Genomic DNA, 7880 nt, shown 5'->3' on the forward strand with positions numbered 1-7880 from the left:
AATCCTTAAAGAATTTTCTCAAAAAATCAATGGAGAAAATTCTGAAGGAATCAGTGAATGGTTTTCATTAACCCTTCGAGAAGTTTCCGGAGAAATTTCTAAAAAAATCTGAATCTTCAGCAGAATTACCTAAAGATTACATGGAAGACTATCTAGAGCAACAATTGGAGAATTTCTAAAGAAATTTTCTCAAGAAATCGAGGGTAAAATGTTCAAAGAAAACAGTGTATGTTTTCTTGCAGAATCTTTCGAGACATTTCTGAGAAAACCTCTCGAAAAATCTGGAGGAATTCCTCCTGAATTTCATAGAGGAATTTCTGAAGCTGTCGTACAAGACCTTTTGAAGTGAACTTTTAAGAATCTTTTAAAAGAACATTTAATGGAATTTTCGGAAAAAAAAACTCCGAATTACTTCCTGATAGATTTTCGAGAGAACAAGTAAAGCACTTTCTAGGGGAATCCTCAAAGAAATTTTCGAAGAAATCCCAGGAAGAATTTCAAAAGAAATATCTATGAGAATTTCTGCAGACATCTCAGGACAACTTTCTGAAAAAATCCATATAAAATTTATATTATTTTGTGGAATTTCGGATGGAACCCCTGGAATTAATCTCAATATAACAGAGGTATTTTTGCACGGATGAAATATAAACGACTCATAAAAAAGTGATCATTCCAAAGCAAAATTCAAATCAGAAATTGCCTATAAAGAATTAGGGGTAGGCGTAACAATAAACTACAAAAGCTCCATAAACAAATAAAAAAGTGCATAAATAAATCAAAATTTCCCATTGATATTCGATTTTTGAACAATTAAAAGATTCGGACCACCGCCAGCTTTGAAAAATTTCCTCAATTCTTATGTTAACTATCATGACATTCCATTAATGAGGTATTCGTTTTACCTCGAATGGTATAGAGAAAAATTTCCCCAAATCCAAGCGTCCCAGATCCAAGAGTATTTCCCCCCGTTGCGTTTTATTACCAGTCAGTCTCTGTTCATTCTTCCATGCTTTCGCCACACATTATCACAGTTGGCGGTGCGGCTGGCTGGCGGTCTCCTTGTATGGTGGTTATTACTGCCATTTTTATAATTATTGCTTGTAGGACACACGCTTGGCCTTCTGTGATGGGTGAACTTTTTTTATCGAGTCAATCCAGCTCATGGCACACTACTGACCGTGTTTGCACGATGTGTTGTGTACACAGAAAAGTAACACACCAGCAACCGCACCACACCACCAGTCAATGTAGTGTGGTTCCCAGTTTAAACGGGTGGTCTGTTTGTTTGTACGCTAAGCGAGAACGGTTTGGCGAAAAATTGGATCGCACCACCATCGGTGGCACCGAGGAGGGCTACCTACCAACCTACGACCCACGTCGTGTACATATATCGATTTTTCATCTCAACCACCTTGGTGCCCGTGTGCAGCCAGCACCCTCCTCACATAACCTCACGAAGGACCCGGGTGGGTAGTGTTTTGTGAATCGTGCTGCACTCTGCTGGAGTTCACGCTCTAAGCTCTCCGGTTCCGAAAAAAAATCGAATAAATTTCTACGAAAGAAGCTGCCCCCTCCCTCCTAGGGGGTGGGTAACTGGGGGAGATGCAAAGGGGTGCATAGCTTTTCGACACGAATGAACAGACGGACGGACGGTCGGAACATGATTTGCTATTATGGCTGGCACGCAGCTGAAGAAGAAGAAGCAGCGACGGAAGCGAAAACGATATTGGAAAACTCCAAGGATGAGGCGACCGGGCGCGAAAGGAGTTGAGCAAGCTCCTCCGTTTGCTAGACACATTCCAGAGGCGTGATGAGGAGGGCGGATTTTATGATTCGTCTTGCTTGCAGCAATATACCAGTAAAGACCAGTTCAAAAGCAGCTTCATACAACTCTCGTTCGCACAACTAATGGGACTGGCAGAGACTAGAGTGTTCTGTCATGCTTGCAGATTTGATTTATGGTTTCAATTTCAAACCGGAGTATTGCACGATAGAAGTCCGTTTTTGAATTTAATTGATGTGAACATTTGCCTATGCCTCAATGCTATGCGTGCGCAAACTAAAAGTCCTCGGTCAAAGCGGTATTCTCGAATTGGAGCCTGATTTTCGTTTCCGAGTCTCGTAATTGTATTATTTTGAACTCGAACTACTAATTGGTGATGTTGGTATCTTGCTTATTCATTTGAATTACATAAAAGGGGAAAATTACTTGTTTATCAATATCATGAAGAAATAAGCTGAAGCTCGATGTGAATTCCAAACAGATATCTGTCGATTCCGCATGACCTGCTCAATCAAGTTGAAGCTTGAAGAAGACAAAAGCTATTCATTTAAGCTTTGAAACCTACCATTGCGATATAATTATTAATGTTATCACAATCCTGAAAGGATATCCCTCGAAATCCTGAAAGGTTTCCCTCAAAATCCTGAAAGGATTTCCCTGAAAATCCTGGAAGGATTTCCCTCGAAATCCTGGAAGAATTTCTCTCGAAATCCTGGAAGGATTTCCCTCGAAATCCTGGAAGGATTTCCCTCGAAATCCTGGAAGGATTTCCCTCCAAATCCTGGAAGGATTTCCCTCCAAATCCTGGAAGGATTTCCCTCGAAATCCTGGAAGGATTTCCCTCGAAATCCTGGAAGGATTTCCCTCGAAATCCTGGAAGGATTTCCCTCGAAATCCTGGAAGGATTTCCCTCGAAATCCTGGAAGGATTTCCCTCGAAATCCTGGAAGGATTTCCCTCGAAATCCTGGAAGGATTTCCCTCGAAATCCTGGAAGGATTTCCCTCAAAATCCTGGAAGGATTTCCCTCGAAATCCTGGAAGGATTTCCCTCGAAATCCTGGAAGGATTTCCCTCGAAATCCTGGAAGGATTTCCCTCGAAATCCTGGAAGGATTTCCCTCGAAATCCTGGAAGGATTTCCCTCGAAATCCTGGAAGGATTTCCCTCGAAATCCTGGAAGGATTTCCCTCGAAATCCTGGAAGGATTTCCCTCGAAATCCTGGAAGGATTTCCCTCGAAATCCTGGAAGGATTTCCCTCGAAATCCTGGAAGGATTTCCCTCGAAATCCTGGAAGGATTTCCCTCGAAATCCTGGAAGGATTTCCCTCGAAATCCTGGAAGGATTTCCCTCGAAATCCTGGAAGGATTTCCCTCGAAATCCTGGAAGGATTTCCCTCGAAATCCTGGAAGGATTTCCCTCGAAATCCTGGAAGGATTTCCCTCGAAATCCTGGAAGGATTTCCCTCGAAATCCTGGAAGGATTTCCCTCGAAATCCTGGAAGGATTTCCCTCGAAATCCTGGAAGGATTTCCCTCGAAATCCTGGAAGGATTTCCCTCGAAATCCTGGAAGGATTTCCCTCGAAATCCTGGAAGGATTTCCCTCGAAATCCTGGAAGGATTTCCCTCGAAATCCTGGAAGGATTTCCCTCGAAATCCTGGAAGGATTTCCCTCGAAATCCTGGAAGGATTTCCCTCGAAATCCTGGAAGGATTTCCCTCGAAATCCTGGAAGGATTTCCCTCGAAATCCTGGAAGGATTTCCCTCGAAATCCTGGAAGGATTTCCCTCGAAATCCTGGAAGGATTTCCCTCGAAATCCTGGAAGGATTTCCCTCGAAATCCTGGAAGGATTTCCCTCGAAATCCTGGAAGGATTTCCCTCGAAATCCTGGAAGGATTTCCCTCGAAATCCTGGAAGGATTTCCCTCGAAATCCTGGAAGGATTTCCCTCGAAATCCTGGAAGGATTTCCCTCGAAATCCTGGAAGGATTTCCCTCGAAATCCTGGAAGGATTTCCCTCGAAATCCTGGAAGGATTTCCCTCGAAATCCTGGAAGGATTTCCCTCGAAATCCTGGAAGGATTTCCCTCGAAATCCTGGAAGGATTTCCCTCGAAATCCTGGAAGGATTTCCCTCGAAATCCTGGAAGGATTTCCCTCGAAATCCTGGAAGGATTTCCCTCGAAATCCTGGAAGGATTTCCCTCGAAATCCTGGAAGGATTTCCCTCGAAATCGTGGAAGGATTTCCCTCGAAATCCTGGAAGGATTTCCCTCGAAATCGTGGAAGGATTTCCCTCGAAATCCTGGAAGCATTTCCCTCGAAATCCTGGAAGGATTTCCCTCGAAATCCTGGAAGGATTTCCCTCGAAATCCTGGAAGGATTTCCCTCGAAATCCTGGAAGGATTTCCCTCGAAATCCTGGAAGGATTTCCCTCGAAATCCTGGAAGGATTTCCCTCGAAATCCTGGAAGGATTTCCCTCGAAATCCTGGAAGGATTTCCCTCGAAATCCTGGAAGGATTTCCCTCGAAATCCTGGAAGGATTTCCCTCGAAATCCTGGAAGGATTTCCCTCGAAATCCTGGAAGGATTTCCCTCGAAATCCTGGAAGGATTTCCCTCGAAATCCCGGAAGGATTTCCCTCGAAATCCTGGAAGGATTTCCCTCGAAATCCTGGAAGGATTTCCCTCGAAATCCTGGAAGGATTTCCCTCGAAATCCTGGAAGGATTTCCCTCGAAATCCTGGAAGGATTTCCCTCGAAATCCTGGAAGGATTTCCCTCGAAATCCTGGAAGGATTTCCCTCGAAATCCTGGAAGGATTTCCCTCGAAATCCTGGAAGGATTTCCCTCGAAATCCTGGAAGGATTTCCCTCGAAATCCTGGAAGGATTTCCCTCGAAATCCTGGAAGGATTCCCTCGAAATCCTGGAAGGATTTCCCTCGAAATCCTGGAAGGATTTCCCTCGAAATCCTGGAAGGATTTCCCTCGAAATCCTGGAAGGATTTCCCTCGAAATCCTGGAAGGATTTCCCTCGAAATCCTGGAAGGATTTCCCTCGAAATCCTGGAAGGATTTCCCTCGAAATCCTGGAAGGATTTCCCTCGAAATCCTGGAAGGATTTCCCTCGAAATCCTGGAAGGATTTCCCTCGAAATCCTGGAAGGATTTCCCTCGAAATCCTGGAAGGATTTCCCTCGAAATCCTGGAAGGATTTCCCTCGAGATCCTGGAAGGATTTCCCTCGAAATCCTGGAAGGATTTCCCTCGAAATCCTGGAAGGATTTCCCTCGAAATCCTGGAAGGATTTCCCTCGAAATCCTGGAAGGATTTCCCTCGAAATCCTGGAAGGATTTCCCTCGAAATCCTGGAAGGATTTCCCTCGAAATCCTGGAAGGATTTCCCTCGAAATCCTGGAAGGATTTCCCTCGAAATCCTGGAAGGATTTCCCTCGAAATCCTGGAAGGATTTCCCTCGAAATCCTGGAAGGATTTCCCTCGAAATCCTGGAAGGATTTCCCTCGAAATCCTGGAAGGATTTCCCTCGAAATCCTGGAAGGATTTCCCTCGAAATCCTGGAAGGATTTCCCTCGAAATCCTGGAAGGATTTCCCTCGAAATCCTGGAAGGATTTCCCTCGAAATCCTGGAAGGATTTCCCTCGAAATCCTGGAAGGATTTCCCTCGAAATCCTGGAAGGATTTCCCTCGAAATCCTGGAAGGATTTCCCTCGAAATCCTGGAAGGATTTCCCTCGAAATCCTGGAAGGATTTCCCTCGAAATCCTGGAAGGATTTCCCTCGAAATCCTGGAAGGATTTCCCTCGAAATCCTGGAAGGATTTCCCTCGAAATCCTGGAAGGATTTCCCTCGAAATCCTGGAAGGATTTCCCTCGAAATCCTGGAAGGATTTCCCTCGAAATCCTGGAAGGATTTCCCTCGAAATCCTGGAAGGATTTCCCTCGAAATCCTGGAAGGATTTCCCTCGAAATCCTGGAAGGATTTCCCTCGAAATCCTGGAAGGATTTCCCTCGAAATCCTGGAAGGATTTCCCTCGAAATCCTGGAAGGATTTCCCTCGAAATCCTGGAAGGATTTCCCTCGAAATCCTGGAAGGATTTCCCTCGAAATCCTGGAAGGATTTCCCTCGAAATCCTGGAAGGATTTCCCTCGAAATCCTGGAAGGATTTCCCTCGAAATCCTGGAAGGATTTCCCTCGAAATCCTGGAAGGATTTCCCTCGAAATCCTGGAAGGATTTCCCTCGAAATCCTGGAAGGATTTCCCTCGAAATCCTGGAAGGATTTCCCTCGAAATCCTGGAAGGATTTCCCTCGAAATCCTGGAAGGATTTCCTTCGAAATCCTGGAAGGATTTCCCTCGAAATCCTGGAAGGATTTCCCTCGAAATCCTGGAAGGATTTCCCTCGAAATCCTGGAAGGATTTCCCTCGAAATCCTGGAAGGATTTCCCTCGAAATCCTGGAAGGATTTCCCTCGAAATCCTGGAAGGATTTCCCTCGAAATCCTGGAAGGATTTCCCTCGAAATCCTGGAAGGATTTCCCTCGAAATCCTGGAAGGATTTCCCTCGAAATCCTGGAAGGATTTCCCTCGAAATCCTGGAAGGATTTCCCTCGAAATCCTGGAAGGATTTCCCTCGAAATCCTGGAAGGATTTCCCTCGAAATCCTGGAAGGATTTCCCTCGAAATCCTGGAAGGATTTCCCTCGAAATCCTGGAAGGATTTCCCTCGAAATCCTGGAAGGATTTCCCTCGAAATCCTGGAAGGATTTCCCTCGAAATCCTGGAAGGATTTCCCTCGAAATCCTGGAAGGATTTCCCTCGAAATCCTGGAAGGATTTCCCTCGAAATCCTGGAAGGATTTCCCTCGAAATCCTGGAAGGATTTCCCTCGAAATCCTGGAAGGATTTCCCTCGAAATCCTGGAAGGATTTCCCTCGAAATCCTGGAAGGATTTCCCTCGAAATCCTGGAAGGATTTCCCTCGAAATCCTGGAAGGATTTCCCTCGAAATCCTGGAAGGATTTCCCTCGAAATCCTGGAAGGATTTCCCTCGAAATCCTGGAAGGATTTCCCTCGAAATCCTGGAAGGATTTCCCTCGAAATCCTGGAAGGATTTCCCTCGAAATCCTGGAAGGATTTCCCTTGAAATCCTGGAAGGATTTCCCTTGAAATCCTGGAAGGATTTCCCTTGAAATCCTGGAAGGATTTCCCTTGAAATCCTGGAAGGATTTCCCTCGAAATCCTGGAAGGATTTCCCTCGAAATCCTGGAAGGATTTCCCTCGAAATCCTGGAAGGATTTCCCTCGAAATCCTGGAAGGATTTCCCTCGAAATCCTGGAAGGATTTCCCTCGAAATCCTGGAAGGATTTCCCTCGAAATCCTGGAAGGATTTCCCTCGAAATCCTGGAAGGATTTCCCTCGAAATCCTGGAAGGATTTCCCTCGAAATCCTGGAAGGATTTCCCTCGAAATCCTGGAAGGATTTCCCTCGAAATCCTGGAAGGATTTCCCTCGAAATCCTGGAAGGATTTCCCTCGAAATCCTGGAAGGATTTCCCTCGAAATCCTGGAAGGATTTCCCTCGAAACCCTGGAAGGATTTCCCTCGAAATCCTGGAAGGATTTCCCTCGAAATCCTGGAAGGATTTCCCTCGAAATCCTGGAAGGATTTCCCTCGAAATCCTGGAAGGATTTCCCTCGAAATCCTGGAAGGATTTCCCTCGAAATCCTGGAAGGATTTCCCTCGAAATCCTGGAAGGATTTCCCTCGAAATCCTGGAAGGATTTCCCTCGAAATCCTGGAAGGATTTCCCTCGAAATCCTGGAAGGATTTCCCTCGAAATCCTGGAAGGATTTCCCTCGAAATCCTGGAAGGATTTCCCTCGAAATCCTGGAAGGATTTCCCTCGAAATCCTGGAAGGATTTCCCTCGAAATCCTGGAAGGATTTCCCTCGAAATCCTGGAAGGATTTCCCTCGAAATCCTGGAAGGATTTCCCTCGAAATCCTGGAAGGATTTCCCTCGAAATCCTGGAAGGATTTCCCTCGAAATCCTGGAAGGATTTCCCTCGAAATCCTGGAAGGATTTCCCTCGAAATCC

Source organism: Aedes albopictus, chromosome 1 (genome assembly GCF_035046485.1).
Source record: "Aedes albopictus strain Foshan chromosome 1, AalbF5, whole genome shotgun sequence".
Taxonomy (NCBI): Eukaryota; Metazoa; Arthropoda; class Insecta; order Diptera; family Culicidae; genus Aedes; species Aedes albopictus.